Source organism: Rousettus aegyptiacus, unplaced genomic scaffold, assembly GCF_014176215.1.
Source record: "Rousettus aegyptiacus isolate mRouAeg1 unplaced genomic scaffold, mRouAeg1.p scaffold_m13_p_2, whole genome shotgun sequence".
In the NCBI taxonomy this organism is placed as follows: Eukaryota; Metazoa; Chordata; class Mammalia; order Chiroptera; family Pteropodidae; genus Rousettus; species Rousettus aegyptiacus.
In genome coordinates, this window is record NW_023416295.1 from 100,844,270 (window position 1) to 100,860,331 (window position 16,062).

Consider the following 16,062-nt stretch of genomic DNA (forward strand, 5'->3'; position numbering starts at 1 on the left):
CAAATAATTTTGGCTGACTTTTTAATTTTGTAATGGAAATACAGAGCCATTGCTGAGGTTTGCATAAAGAAGTTCTATGTTGTAAATTAGATTGTAGATTGTTTTACTGAAAATAGCCTGGAATGGGTTAACCCTGCTCTTTCACAGAAAGCAAGTCTAAAATCCTTGCTTCACTGCTTCTCATTTCTTTATTTGTCATCTTATGATGCAGCTGCTCACATGATTTGAACAAATTCTTTGGAACACATGGTACTTATTTGTTCCTTTTTTTCTAATGCCATGTAAATTAGTCATTAGCAAAGAACTTTTGGACACCTTAATAATCTAGACAGAACAAATGTGAATTTTTTATCCCAACTTTTGGTCTCTCCATTGGTAAACTTCAAACACTGGAAATACTATTAACTGAATCAATTAATTAAACACATATTCATTGTGTGTTACTAGGTATCATCAGTAAACAAATTCATCAGTAAACAAACCAGGATTCTGTTCTCATGAAGCTCGTATTAAAATTCAAATCCTGTGTGCAACTTACAATATACAGATCAAAAGATAGCTCCCAAACACATAATTTGAATTTTATTTCATAGAGGTAGATATGAGGTAGGCATGAATGAAATCTCACTCTTTCATAGATGGTATCATTTCAAAGGTCACATGGTATTTTCTGATCCAGTTTTGTGCCTTTAAAAGGGAGAATGTTATTTTTGTATTTACCATATTCATTCCTACTTTTATTGGTAACACTAACTCTAACTTTACTCTAGTTTCTTTCTTCACTGTGTAGAGGGAAAGATAACCCCAAACCCACCTCTAGGTATGACCAAACTGACCTGAGCCAACAGGCACAGCCCATGCTTCTGGAGTTCAGCAATGATTACATGATTCAGGTCAGTATGATAGGAGATGTTTTCTGAGATCTTCTGAATAAAAAGCGCTCCTATTCTTAGAGTTCTGAATGATGTTTTCTCCTTCTGTTCACTGTCAGTGAGAAGACTAGTAGCCACTAGCAGATGCTGGTGGCCATCTTGTAATCCAAAGAGAAAGCAGCCTTAAATTGAAACATCCCTGAAAAGGTGCCAAAGAGCATGGAAAGGAATTGAGAGTTCTGCGATGTCATTAAGACATTGGGTCAAACCTTGCCTGAAGCCTGACATATCTCTGGTCTTCAGTTACTTAGCCCACTCAGTTCCTCTGTTAAGACTGAGTTTCAGTCAAGTTTTCTGTTACCTTAACTGAAGGATTGATTCATTAGTGATACAACTATATTCCCGGTGCTTGCAATAACACGGAGTCTATAACATCAAGGGACTTACATGTTACCGATTAAAACATAAATTCAACAAATTATATAGAGTGATGACTTTTAGGATAAAAGGAAAGAGAAGGATTCATCTAGCAAGGAGAGCTCACTCAGCCTGTTAGTGGAAGACAGCTAAAGGTTGCCACAGAAGAGCCCTGAAGGGCCCTTTATAAATAAATGAGGCAAAGAAAAAGACCAGTCAATCAAAAGAAACAAGTCCAACACTGTTAATGAAAATAATACTTATTAACATTTCTTGTTTGCTATCTCTGCTGTGTTAAAATATTTACAGATATTGTCTCATTTAATCCTTACAATAACTCTGTAAAGTAAGTCCTTTCTATAAGTAGGAAAATTGAAGCTAATGAAGTTAAATAATTTGCCCATTTTTATTTTTAGTTATTTATTAATTTTTAAATTTTTTCCCCTCTTTTTAATTCCCCACACCCCCACCCCCCTTCTATCCTTGACCTGTGGATGTTCCCATTTCCCCTTAAGAACTGGATCTCTGAAGGCAGGCAGTCTCCTCCCATGCTTGGGGCCTACAGTACCCCAGGGTATGGTCCATGGCTCCACCTGGGTTGCGAACCCAGTACCTTCTGTGTGTAAAGCAGATGTGCTAACCACTACACTATGGAGTCATCCTAATTTACTCATTTTTAAATGGTAGAGTTGCAGAATCTGGGAACTCAACTAAGCAATTTGACTCTAGGACTCTCATCTAAATTCAGTATATACCACTGGATTCCAGAACTTTGAAACTAAAGCAAACATTCTTATGTCAATTATTTCTTTACATCTGAAGCCTTGGATATAAGGAGTGGAAATAAATGAAGGTAGAATATCAGGAGCTATATTATAAAAGGATATCAAGCTCCAGTTTAGAGTTTAGGACTGAGAAGCTTAATTTCTTATCTAATGGGATGCTAAATGTTATATTCTCGTATCTCACTAAGACATGTCTATTCACCAGAAACATCTGCATCAAGTGGAGGCCAAGTACTGAGATTCAATAACATCAACATTGACTTGTGATTATCTCAGAAGTGTTATAGAAATTTCTGGGATTCACTGATTGTATGCATAGCTTGCAGTAATATAAACATGTGAAATGTAATAAACACTAATACACATTGCTAAGTGTTCTTAAAAGGTCTTATGTAAAAACACAATTTTTCATATACGTGTAATAACTTAAATATTTTAATGGATGGAAAAGTCTGTAAAACAACACCATTAGACATATAGTAAGTGTTTTTTATTGTATATAAACAACAAATCCTGATGTGAAGTATAAGCTAATCGACATTTATTTACTAAACTATTCATACTAAAGAGTTATTTAACTAACTTTGTTTAGATTGTATTTTTTAAAATAAAAACATTTCTTCACAAAAACTCTCATAGTTTGCTGATGGAAATAAAAAATGATACAGTCACTCAGTAAGCCAGTTTGGCAACCTCTTATAAATTTAAACATAGTCTCATGAGTAGTTACCCAAAATGAATTAAGAATTTTATGTCTACACAAAAATCTGCCCACAAATGTTTATAACAGCTTTATTAATGATTGCCTAAAATTAGAAGCAATCAACTGTCTTTCAATAAGATAATGAATAAAGAAACAATAGGGAATTGTTGCAGTTGAATATTATTCAGTGATAAAAATAAATATGCTATCGAGCCACAAAAGGCTTAAAGGAACCTTAAATGCATATTGCTAAGAGAAAACAGACAATCTGGAAAGGCTACATACTATTTGATTCTAATGGATTGTACAGGAAAGGCAAAACTATAGAGATAGTAAAAAATCGGTGGTCTCCTAAGGTTCAGGAGGAGGGAAACAGGATCAATAGGTAGAGCAAGGGGCACTTTTAGGGTTGTTGAAACTATTCTGTATGATACTGTAATGATGGATAAATAACATTATGTGCACATCAAAACTGTACAACATAAAGAGTAAACTCTAATGTAAACCATGGACTTTAGTTAATGTTTCTTCAACTGTAACAAATATACCACACTAATGCAAGATGTTATTAACAGTGAAACTATGAGAAAGGAACAGGGAGTATTAGGAACTCCCTGTACTTTATGTACAATTTTTTTGTAAACCTATAACTGCTCTGAAACATAACGTCTATTATAATTTTTTTTTTTAAAAAAAAAAGCTTTTAGAGACTACTTTGGGGGAGAGGGGCACCATAAGCCACAAATAATTGAATTCTAAAATTAGAATAACAAGTTGCAATGCATTTCAGAATTCGGAGGGCCCTTGGAGATTCTCTAGTCTAAGCATGCCTTTGTTCATTTTAGAGCCTCACGTCCAGAAAGTTTAATGATTGCCATCACTGCTGCAAAACAGCAGATGGGAGAATTTGAACTTGAACTCAGTTCACTTGATTCATAGTTCATGATTTTCTTCACTACACCAACTGACTAATCCAATAGTGTGAAAGAGTCAGTAATGCAGAGCCACTAAACATGAGGTCTTTTGAATAGTGGTGAAAATGTGAATATGTATTTCTTGAATACTTTTGGATTTTCCAATAGTGGTCCATATTTTGAAAATACACACACACGAACACATGCACACTCATGCATCTATACATGCAGGCATACAAACACACACATAAGCCCATTTATGCAAACACCCTCTATCAGGGGCTTTTGATGCTTTTTTATGTAAAGAAATAAAGATAAACTCTTAGAGAGCAGAATACTCATTGCCAAGGACTAGGGATGGGGAAAATGGGGAGATATTGGTCAAAGAGTACCAACTTCGATGAATAAATTCTGGGGATCTAATGTACAGCATGGTCACTATAGTTTATGATACTGTATAATATACTTGAAAGTTTCTAAGAGAGTAGTTCTTAAATGTTCTCATCACACATAAACACACACACACACACGCACACACACACACACAGTTAATTATGTGAGGTAATGGAAGTGTCAACTAGCCTCCTTGTGGTAATCATTTCATAATATATACATGTATCCAATCATCAAGTGTACACTTTAAACTTACACAATGTTGTAAGTTAATTACATCTCAATAAAGCTTTTAAAAGACAGCAGATTAGAATTTGCTTATTTTATCTATTCATTCAACAATATTTCTTTGAGTTGTAGGATTGCATCTTGAGGTGAGGCAGGTGGCAAATAGTAGCTACTAAACAATTCCTAACTTGTACAAATCCCTTCTTTTTTAAAGTATAGCATCTTTGTAGATTTTTGTAATGTGGCAGATCTGTATCTGGACATGACAAATGTCAGCTGGAAAAATATGTTGTGAAAACTCTTTCAGATGTCATATCACAAATGGGGCCTCTGCTAAACCCAAAAGTACAGCTGGATCATATTATTACATAGCTATTTTATTTGCATTCCTTACCCCTAAGGAGTAAGTGAATTTCCATCTGGTATACTATACCATTCTTCTTTTACGATGAATATAAATATTTTTTAAGGTTATACTAACAGCATAACTGCATTACCCATTATCAATCAAATGATTTGAAATAATACTATTCTTTATTAACTTTGCAAAAAACCAACCATACCTCAAAAAAGAATTACTTTTTAAATATGGTCATAATTAAATAAAAGTACACAGTTAAAAATGAAAGATAAAATTAAATATCTTTTATTCAAAATTCTTTTAAAAATATATCTTTAAAATCACCTATAATCTATTTAATGTTACATGACTTCTTCAAGTCTCAAAACTAGTCAATACATAACTCATGACAAATATCCCAGGCCTTTCCTGAGTTAGAGGATAGCAGAGGTTTCGTTGCCTGGAAAAGAAAGAGAAAGAGAAGAAACAAGAATGTTTCCCAAATAAGTTATAATTCATATAAATATTCTCATATTTGTTTTGTGATTTCATCTCTAGAGCAGGGCAAAAAGTAATATCTTAATGTCACAGATGAAAGCATGGCCACCCAGTGAGGTGAAGTGAACTCTCTGAGCTAGTGAGCAGAAGAGTCAGAAATTGACTTCAGTCTTCTGCTTTAAATTATACCTAGCTGCTTCCAAAGCAATGCAGAAGAGATGTCATGAAAACACGCTTTCTATTTAATTATACATCATACCAGTATCTTATTCTCCCTAAAATACTTTTGTGATTGAAACAATATAAAAGTACCAACCATTTTACATGAAAGGGAGTACCTAAACTAAATTTACTGATGTCGGGGGCAACTATTGACATGCATTTTATATTTAATAAATTCACCCTTTTCTATTTAGTTTTTTGTTAAGGACCCAGAAAAGCAGAATAAATACTACTTGTATCCAAAGAGTGTATATTTTGGAGAGGAAAATGTGGTAGTCTGGCTGCTCATCTCGGAGTTGCTGGTATTGGAAAAGAGTCAATAGAATCGCACAAGTAGGCCCACACCTTGTCTTCATGTCAAAGCACCTTTGGCAATGGTTTTCCATTACCAGGCCAGGCTGAGAAGGCTTCCAGTACAGGGAAGTTTTGTGAACTTGTGACCTCAAGACCTTTAAGTATAAAGAATCCAACATGGCTCAGAGAAGGTAACTGACATCCAGAGCAATGGGGCTGAATGGAGGCCACAGTTGGATACTGGATAGGACAGAGCAAACACTTGCATGGCCAGCAGGCCCAGATTGTCACAATTTATACAGAAGGAGACATGGGACCTCGGGAGGAGATCATTAAGTTTAATGCTATGCCGGTGACACTCTATTTGCCATCTCTGTCTCATTTGCCCCATAGGATTGACCTCTGTGAATTTCATTATGGTGCTTTCTTAGTCTCTGGCTTCCACTGAGTTTGAAAAATAAGAGGAGTTTGCAGGAAAAATGGAAATTTCTTCTCACCTCACCTCCCACCAAGCATAATTATGTCAGTGGCTGTAACTCTGCTTTTGCTGCAGCACTTATTCAGTCACCGGCCCCACCTGCACCCATCCCTGCCCAGAAGGCTAGAGATTTCCCTGGCTTCTAATAACACTAGTCCCTTCCCTTTTCCCTCCAGGTATGGTCTTTGTAACTGTTTCTGGTTCCTGGATGATCACCCATTTTCTCTAGTTTATTTATAGCCTGACCACATTTTTATATAGTCCTTTCATTAAAATCTTTCCAATTCAATACTTGAATGTGCTATTTCTGCACAAACCTAATGTAAAGTAATAATAATAGCTATTGAGTATTACTATATGCTAAATATTATGCTAAGAAGTGAAAACAAAATAAAAACATGTAATATCCGAGGCTGATACATATTATTTAGAGATAAATATTAGAAAAGTCGAATGACTTTCCAAAGGTCATGCGTCTCCGGTGGATGACTTGGACTTAGCTCTGATTTTCTGACTCCAGAACATAGTCTCTGAATTATTATGTGATCATACATTGCAAATCATCACACCCTCAGGCAAATATCAAAGATGCCTATGTATAAAAGGGTTTAAAATGTTTGTAGTTGGAAAATAATCAAACCAGGACTGGCTTTCCAAATTATTTTTCCAAAGAGTAAAATTTCCACATTCTACATTCTACTCGACTATTATAGCCTAAGATGATATAGCAGATATTCGTACTTCTTAAACCAACAGTGTATATTGTTACATGTGGAAATTCTGATTTTAACATTAGCTATTGGGCGTGCAATGCCCAATAGCTAAATCTGGCCAACAATGAAGTGAATGATATAGCATGTTAGTGTTTTTCCTCAAAAACATCAGTAGCTATGCAGCCTAATCTCATAGGGGTAGGCTGATCGCACGCACCCTGCATTTGATGTCCTAAGAAATAGCTACTGATCTGAAAACTTTTCTCCAGCCTTAACAGAAAAAATCTGTCACTAGTTCATTAGCAAGTGTTAATAGTTAGTTTTTCCAGGAAAGCCTAATAATACTGGAAAGTATTTTGTCCACAAATGTATTTTTAAAAATCAAGTAAACTTTTCTTAATATCGCGTGCTTGTTATTATAGGGGTTGTAATATCCATACACTGTTATAATTATGCCAAAGTGTGTTATTATAAGAAGATATAAAGATGAATTCATGCTGGGTCACAAAAGTAAAAACTATAGCTGCGAAGCTGAACTGGCATTATTTATTGTAAGCCTTAGACAGTTCATCTTCTTTGGTTATTTTTTCTATATTAGAAAAAAAAAAAGAAATATTACCTTTAAGAGTTAGAGGTACATAGCTGGATTCCAACCTTTTATTTTTTTCTTCATTTAAAAACACAAACGCCATGCTCAAAATCATATTCAGTCTTACTCATTTTACCTTATATTTTCTCTAGGAAGTAAAAAAAAAAAGTGTATGAATGAATGGACCAATAAATGAATGAACAAACCAACTATTAAAGTAAAAAAAAAAAAAAAAAAGCGTATGAATGAATGGACCAATAAATGAATGAACAAACCAACTATTAGCTTGAAAATCATTTTCCCTAAAGATGGAGAATTGATTACTATAATGATTATCTTATATTTTAAAGTCTATAGTTTACTTGACTCTACTCCTACTCATAGTGCAGTTAGAGGAAATTCACAGTTATTAAACATTTATTATGAATGAAATTGGCTCATGAAATTATTTAAACCTTAAAATACTTGTAACATATAGGCAAAGATGATTAATAGTTAAGAATAAAGTCTTTGTTTTCAGATCTGCATTTGAGTCCCAGCTGGAGATGTGAGTATATACAAATTTTCTATACAGACGAGATATTGAATTTTTAGGTTGTCAGAAATAAAACTCATCTTGTATATAGGAGATAAAATAGTAGGATAAATATGTCAGCCTAATTGTCAATACAACCTAGATTGGAGGATGTGGCTTCAGTAAATGACCAAATGAGATTGGTAATGATCTCTCTCCATTCTTTATACCCGGTCCCATTCTCACTTTAAACATTAGGACATCCACTCAAGAAAAATTTGAGGTTTACTGAGGACAAACCCAACTCACCAATGATTGCTGCCACCCACCTGGGATAAAAATGGAAGGAAATAGATTTACTAGGGAAGCACTCCTCAATGCTCGTAGACTTAAAATCATTTAATTCCACCTAGTTAAGCACAATGCTAGGCATATAATGTTTAATAAATAGTAGTTATCATTACGATAAGACACACATGTTCTGATTTTTCTATTCGGGAAGCTAAGTCTTCAATAGATAATGACATGTTCGACTATCAGAGAATCCAGGATTCAAATCTGAGTCAGATTCCATGGTGGGGAGAAGAGTGCTCCCCCACAGACACCAAAGATGTCCATGCCCTAATGTCTGGAACTTGTGAACATGTTTTGTTCCATGACAGAGGGGAATTGAGGTAGCAGGTGGAATTAAGATTGTTAATTCACTGACCTTAATATAGGGAGAGTATCCTGAATTATCCAGGTAGGCACAATTAATAACAAGGATTCTTGAGTATAGAAGAGGCAGAAGAAGCAGCATCAAAGTAATGTTCTGTGAGAAAGACTGTATCAGTTATTGCTGGTTTTCAAGATGAAAGGAGGCTACAAGCCAAGAATATGGGTAGGCTACAGATTCTACCCTAGAATCTCCAGAAAGGAATGCAACCCTACCTGGTCTTCATTTCAGACCAGGGAGATTGTTTTAGATTTCTGATGTCCAGATGAGTAAGATAATAAATTTGTGTTGTTTCAAGCCACTCAACTTGAGGTAATTTGTTACAGCAGAAACAGGGAACTGATAAAGACTGTAAAGGTAAACATTTCACCTCACTCACCTCCATCACACTCTTTCCCTGTACCCAAATAGACAAGGACCGAATCAAAGGTTGAGATCTAAGGGCTGAGTTACAAGATAAGATGGCATGAATTCCAGATGTTGTGCCAGAGTGGCAAGAAAGATATCTGGATGTAAATGGGTTCCTTGCCAGTAATATACTTTGAGAAATACTATATAGGAAGTTTTGATGAAAGGAGTATGAATGAATGAAGAAACCCTCTTACTTCAGTGACATGTCTGCCATTTGGACAAACTGAATATAATGACAAAGAAAAAGCATTTCTACAACATTTTTTCATGAACACATTGTGCTTCATAGGCAATTTTAAACCACACTGTCATTCTGTGGCTCTGTCAGTAAAAACTGGTTACAAAAATACAGATTACGCCAAAGCAAAAGAAGTCCCAAACAATGTATCATGCCCATTTAACTCTACCTTTTAATCTAGCACTAAACCAAAGTGTTTAAAAAAAAAAAAAAAAGAAAGAAAAGAAAAAAAATCCAACAGTAAGAAGAACTTGTTCTATTTTAGAAACTAGTAAAAATGGCTATTAATAGTTTAAGTTAATTATGGCTTTTAGAACAGAAGTAGCCATTCTGAAATGGAGCTGCCCATTTTAATGAGTGAAAATTGGACCTTTTATTTGGGTTCTATATGGAAAAGAACCAATTCCAACTAGAGGACATGAAGTGCCATGGGTTTCAGGCGGGATAGCATTAGTGTAAATAATACTAACCATCCCTTTGTCTCTTGGTAGTAACTTATAGCATTATATTCCAAGAAGTTCATTTTTCATTGCTTTTAAGAACCAGTTTGTGGAAGATGTTTCACCATGCTTTGACCCAGAATTCTGGATCCTCGAAATGTATTTTATTTGCTCAGCCACTCATCCATGACCACCTTTGTCTCTCTTTGGTGTCTGGTGTCTGAAAAAGAGAATGAATTTCAAAGGGCTTCTGCCCAAAAGACCACTGCCTCTGCTCCCAGATACATTCTGAGATATCAATTTAAGAATGTGAGTTCTCTTTTTCCAACATTCTAACATTTCTAGGAGAAGTAACTTTTACAACACATCTGGAACACACTCTTCTATGACATGGAAACTCCCTGAAGTGAGTGCATGTGATTAGTGATAAATACTTTTTTTACGTATTCATTTACAGACTAGCTTGCAAAATTTTGAGTAATCATCCAGGAAAAACACTGACAGTATAAATAAAAGTGATAGTAATAAAATAAGACATGTCGTTTTTACAAATTTACAGCTATTTCTGAAGAACTGAAATTTGAATATGATGTTCTGACTCCAGAAAAACCTCACTCCAGATTAGGCACATGGAGATTTCTAGGTCTTTTAACATACATTTCATGATTTAAAATTCTTAACTTACAGATTCCCTTCTATATAAATAAAATCTGTGTTCATAGAAGTAAAGTGCATTTTCTCTAAAACTAATCAGTGTCTCTACTAGCAACAAATCCTCTGTACATTTTATTGTCCTGTATCAGAGAGCACAGCTCTCCAGCTCCATTTTGAAAGCTTTACAGATTGTTTTTTAATTAATTCAGATAAATACTAAAAATTATTTGTTCTAGAACAAGATTTTATTTTATTTTAAAAATGAAGTAGTACCCCTGATTTTACCTAGATATACCTGAAAACCCCAGCTCTTTGTCCTCTTAATGGCATGATAAATTACCTCTGTGGTGTTAGAAATGTATTACTTTCAGTACTGACATAGGCTTTGTGAAGGATGAGCTGATGGAAAATCAAAAGGTGTTTATTTTAGCATGGGAATTGAAAGAAGAACCATCATTTAGATGATGATGATAGATAGATAGATAGATAGATAGATAGATAGATAGATAGATGATAGATAGATAGATAGATTAAAGCCTGAGTTTAAGCCTTCACTCACACCCATGCTTATATGCTCTGAGCCAGGACCTAAACTTTCCAAAGGCATCCAGGAAGGAGCCTTGTTCAACAACAAATCTCTATGCTTTGCCTTTGCCTAGATTCTCAACAACAAATCTCTATGCTTTGCCTCTGAAAGGCCTTTTGAAAAGTATTTCCCTTTTTCTTTTGCAAAGAGCAGTTGGAGGCTAGTCAGCCTATAGTCCACTGAAAGGATGAAGAAATGTCATGTGATTGCACACATGAAATACTTAGAGATAAGTGTTAGTAGCCTTGACGAGACAGTGTATTGAAGAACTGTGGAATAACACAAATAATCAATTATTTTTCTTCAGTAGAGTCATTATTTTGCTAGATGATCATAAAATTGTAGGAGGGAGTTGTTTTCTCACTTATTCAGATGAAGATTTGTAAGGAATAAAGTATGCATACTTGTATATCTATCATCTATCTATCTATCTATCTATCTATCTATCTATCTATCTATCTATCTAATCTATCTATGTACCATGTTGAAGATATACTGACTGTAACATAAAATAATAGTCAAAAGTAAAGTTCAGATGTTGCAAATGTATAGATTGTGGGCTGTATGTGTTCTGCTAGTGTGTTTTGTTTAGCCTTAAGAATATTCTAAAAAGAATTTAGGCAAATATTTAAAATTGATTAATTTCATATAAAAATCCAGATTTTCACCCTTGATATTCTAAAATGGCACCAGATTATTGTAGGTGAGTAATAGTGATTCTCTTAGAAAAGGTGTGTGCCCTTTCAGATAGACAAACCCTCTGCCACTAACTCAACAGACTTCAAATAAGAGGAGAGTCCCGTCAGTGCCCTTCTCTCTCCCATTCTAGAAATTAGCATTGTCTTTGATCACTCATTTAATGTACATGTATTTATCGTATGTCTACTCTGCATTTTTTTTTTTTTTTTGTGGTTGGGATAGAGCAATGCATAAGACACAAATTTCTTGCCTTCATAAAGCTTTCCTTCTATGGAAATTTTGGTGGGGTTTGATGGGCTCCTCTATTATATTTTATTGTAAAACCATATCCAATCTTTTGAAAGGTATAATTTATTTAAGATATGGTGTTTGCAGCTCTACTGATGAATTACTATGTTTCAGGTGCCGTGGCAAGCACATTGAATATCTTTCCTTAAAATGAGAGCCCCACTATAATTCTCTGAGGTAGTAGTGATCATGATCCTAATGTTAAACATGATTTTACAAACCAAATCTCAGAGAGGAAAACTTGCTCATAGTTCATAAGCTCTGAAGTAGTGAAGCTATGATTCATATCCGGGTATGACTCGCACACAAAAAAGCATCTTTCTTGTACTAACACATCATATGCTGGTAAAAGCAACTAAATCCAGTTTCAACATTTTGTCTGGGAAACATCTTGCCCAAATCTACCACTTAATTAGATCCATTTGCTATCTTAGTTATAGCAGTAATTTTTACTGTAAGTGAATACTATGCATGGACTGTCGTTTCTCCAGCCTCCTATATTTCTTTTCCTTTTTTAAGTCTTTTTTTGAAACCAGTTTTCTTGCCTTCCACTATTCAGTCCTATCCAATACTCAGTATTTTAGTTTTTTGTTCTGTTCTGTTTTGTATTGTTTTGTTTATAGCAGCATACTTCTAGGAAATACCTATTCCAATGAAGAGCTTACCTGGAGAATTTCTGCATAAACATAGAAAATTTTCCCCTATTACCCATGTAAAACCAATAGATATATACTGGTTGAGAAGAGAATAGGGAAACATATATGAGATCAAATCAAATAATCTGAGTGATTAAGGAACATTACCCCCTTTGATAATGATATCACATAGAATATGTAGATATAAACAGATTCTTCTTTATTTGAGTGAATGTGAAAGTAATGAGGCATTAAAGAAATTAATTTCTAAAGCAGTGAAGTAAATGTCTGGCAGAGCTGTTTTATGGTTATTGAAATTTCTTTTGTTCATCAATAGAAATTCTCATAAAACAAATTACTTTCTGCAAGCTAATATTCTTTTTCTTAAAGGTAAAAAAAAAAAACAGATTCTAATCTTCATTGACAGTAACTTCCCATTTGTATGTTTTTACAAAAGCAGCTTGAGTAATATTCACTATTATCTTCAGGGTATAATTCAATTGCAAGTGAAAAGATGCAGTAATACATCCCTCCAAATATATAAATTATGTCGCTGTGATTTATAGTCCCATACTCTACACAAACGTTATAGGAAAATAAATTCACTTTAGAGAACCAGTTTTGGTGAGTAATTACTTACAAAACAAAACAATAAGGAAAAAAAAAGGCAGTCAATTTGTAAGAACCTTGGAAATCTTGTATTAACAGCATCAAGAACATCTCTATTATGTTCAAAACAGTTATTATAAAATATCTTAACCCATAAATTTACTTACATTCTCCCCCTTAAAACTTGTAAAATTTCAAAAATAAGAATTGTACATGTACGTGAACAAATACATTTCCTGTTTTCATTTACAAAAATTAAAATTCACTGTGGGGACAAGGTATATACCAGGATTACTTGGCACTAGATTTGACATTCACAGATTTTAAATTTTGATTTTTAACACTATCTTCAAATAATCTTATACGTATAGTTGCAGCAAAACACTGATGAAATTTAAAGAAACTATGATTATAATTCTTTAAAGAACAACTCATTTCAAATTCTATGTTTATATACCTTTACTTTTTAAATGTTAACATGAAAGAATGTCAAACTTTCAGAGACTCTGCTAATATGGCTTTTACTTAGTGGAGGATATTTTTTTCAGAATAAATATAAGATTATGTAGCTAGTTTTTAAATTGTTTATTATCATAGTCCTAAATTTCTATTCATTTACTTATTAAGTCAACAAACATTTATTTAGTATCCTTTGAGTATCCACTGTGGTAGGCACTAAAGATAATAGTACAATACTTTATTCTCAAAAAATATACTAAATGCACTTTCTAGAAAAAGAGAGGGATATGTGAACAAACAAGCACAATTGAATGACATAGATGATTTGAGAAAAGTCTGTACTAAGTACATGATGATACGAATGACAAAAAGGAGCTAATAGCTACTTCTCAGGATCAAGAAAGTGGTAAAGATCAGGTTGTAGAGAAGCTATATTTTAAATAATATTGAAACAAATAAATTTCTCTAATTGATGGAAGAGAAAATGAAGTACAAGCATGAATCAGAAAGTATGAAACAGCGTGATACATTTGGGGCCTTCTAGGTTGTTTGCTGTAGTTCATGTTTACATAGGGTATGAAGGACACATTTGGAGATGAGGTGGGAGACCTCAGCAAGAACCTGACATATTATGTTCTGGGTAGTGTGGTTTGTTTTTGTATTGTCCAATAAATTTAATTTTAGTTAATTAAAATTGAATATACAATTTTAAGAATTCCCTTAGCTACATTTTAAATACTTAATAGCCACTCTTGTCTAGCAGCTAATTTTTGGGACAGTGTGGATATCAATCATTTTTACCATTGCATAAAGTTTTATTGGACAGCACTGAATCACTTAGAATAAGAATCTGAAATTTTAATGCCTACAGGGACCAGACAATTAATAAAATTTAATGAATCTGGCTTAAGATATACACATAAAAAAGTAAGAACAGTTTTCAATTAGGCAAAAAAATGATTTAATATTGCTAGATGTTGTAATTGTTCAAGAAATTATGTGAATTAAAATTATTGAGTTGAAAATCATATCTAAGTCTAGCCTCTTATCTATTATCTTTAAGTAAATTTTGAAGCATTTTAAGTAGCAAATATAATCAGACTCTTAAGATGTATATATGCATATGTATGTGTGTGTGTGTGTGTGTGTGTGTGTGTGTGTGTAACTAGTGGCTTATTGGATCATGGATGAGAGGAAAAAATATTAGAGGCAAATTATAATAATAGTTTATTTGTGGCATAGTGAGGGAGAAACTTAATCAAGGGAGCACCAGTGTAATAAAGAAGAGATAATGGATAAAGGAAAAATCTTCAGGCTGTTGATTGTTTGGGTAGATGGTTTTGGCAATTCCTAAGTTGAAAAATGCACAGAGAACACTTAGGTTGGTGAATAGCAATAAATTCAATATTCAGCACACTGAGATTGCGGACTCTATGGGATATACTAAAGGGAATATTTAGTAGAAAGAGAGAAAAAAAATTAGAGAGAAAAAAAATTATAGAACATAGGACAAATGTCAAGACTCCATTGTGCATGGCCCAAATCCAACCCACTTCCTGTTTAAAAAAAAAAATTTATTGGCACACAGAGAGGACCATTTATTTACATAATGTCTATGGCTGTTTTTGCTCTAAAATGTCAGAACTGAATAATTATAATAGAGATCTATGACCAACAAACCAAAAATATTTAATACCTGGCCCTTTACAGAAAAAATTTTCTGACTCCTGCTGCAGAGCAAGAGATTACTGTGTTTTGTAGCAAACCCACATTCCTCAAACAAATGTGTGAATTAAGCCAATCATTCATTTGTTAAATCGATTAAAAAATGTTATTTTTATTTATGTTCTAGGCATTAGACTAGCAAATTATATATGGAAATTCTTCCATCAAAATAACAATTTAGAAATTATTTTTTAAAAATATGCAGATATAATTGTGGTAAGGGACATAACAATATTAAAGACATTTTCTTTTCTTTTCAAGATTGCATAAGGAAGAAAAATGTATCAAGCTAAATTTGTGAGTTCTGCCAGTATTGACAGTTTTCAAACAAATTTATGTTTATGCAAATTTTCTACTGGAATATTAGGTGATATTGACTTTGCTGTCATTTCTCCCAGGGTAATTTAACATTAATACACAACTCCAGAAATTTGAAAAGATTTCCAAACTAAAATCTATAAAACTCCAAAAGAACTTTCAGCCTAAGCAGGCTATTGTTAAAGTGGTTTGGAGAGAAGACTTTTCTTGGCATACCTACAACTTTAACGGAATAAGTGATCCTTCATGCATTTATTCATTCATTCAGCTATCAAATAATTTAGCAAATATTTTTGAAGTACCTGTTATTTACCAAATACTGCTT